This window comes from Aethalodelphis obliquidens, unplaced genomic scaffold (assembly GCF_003676395.1).
Source record: "Aethalodelphis obliquidens isolate GAN/ISIS:26980383/991018 unplaced genomic scaffold, ASM367639v1 scaffold49, whole genome shotgun sequence".
Taxonomy (NCBI): Eukaryota; Metazoa; Chordata; class Mammalia; order Artiodactyla; family Delphinidae; genus Aethalodelphis; species Aethalodelphis obliquidens.
Genome location: NW_020837993.1, coordinates 1,052,088 through 1,053,121, shown reverse-complemented (window position 1 = coordinate 1,053,121; position 1,034 = coordinate 1,052,088). Strand labels below are relative to the sequence as shown.

Sequence of the window (1,034 nt, the reverse complement as noted above, 5' to 3'; positions counted from 1 at the left end):
ACTTTGTCATCTCGGCAGACGTGCTGTGTCCTGCACACACGCTGCTTTTAAGTTCTTGAAGGAGATTCAAATTGAAGAAGAATTCAGCCAGAGGTCAGGACAGATCTAACGGATGAGAGTTATGGGGAGAAGGATGTGGACTGAGTTGCAGTGACTTCTCTGCCCTACAAAGGGTTTAACCCAGGGGGCATATTGCTTAAACAAATGTAGGGCAGCAGTGCCTTGGGATCAGGGTATCATAACAACTTCCTTTACTCTATGGAGACGATGTCTGATTGAGAACACTGGTGTGAAAACTGGTCCCTGGGAAGAAGATGGATTAATTCTCATAAAGATTCTGGGAGCGGTGGATCTGTTCTCCCAAAACTGGCTTCTGAGACTTGAAGCAAGAGTATATATTGGAGTGGGCCATGCAGGAAACAGGACTCCAAAAATAAAATGACCATGCTGAGAGTCTAGGCTGGTGATCCAAGTTCATGCCAAGGTACTCAAAATTGGTATAGCTGGCAGCTTGTGACTACTGCTGAACATTATTAGAGACCTGGCCTCCTGGGCACACCCCTGTGCTCTGGAATCAGTGTTTCAACATGATGTCTGAAAAGGAACTGAGGGGACTTCCCTGGTGGTCCAATGGTTAAGACCCTGCACTTCCACTGCAGGGGTCACAGGTTCGATCCCTGGTTGGGGAACTAAGATCCCCACATGTAGCACAGCCAAAAAAAAAAAAGATTCAGGTTTCAAAAAGAACTGAAATGCGGATGCCCTACACATAGGAGCGGTCTGTGCAGGGACTGGCACAAGAGAGCTGGGTTCAACACATGGGACAGTGAGAAACAAGGGCAGGGGCAGCTCATGCCAGTGCTAGGGAAGTCCTCATTCAGGGCTGGAACCTGGAGAGACCCTCCTACCATGGGAAGTATAAGCTTGGGCTTTTGGTGAAGGAGAGACCCAATACTTAACTATGAATGTGATACACCATCCTGGAGCCAAGGTTAAAAAAAAAAACATATTATTGATTTAAACTTTTCAAAATG

At 46.6% G+C, this 1,034-nt stretch overlaps 1 non-coding gene across 1 annotated transcript; it reads left to right on the top strand.

The window, feature by feature from the left end:
• Positions 1–616: 616 nt before the first annotated feature.
• TRNAG-UCC (transfer RNA glycine (anticodon UCC)) lies at positions 617–689 on the top strand. Its single transcript has one exon. It is a non-coding gene; the product is annotated as a tRNA-Gly (tRNA).
• Positions 690–1,034: the final 345 nt, after the last annotated feature.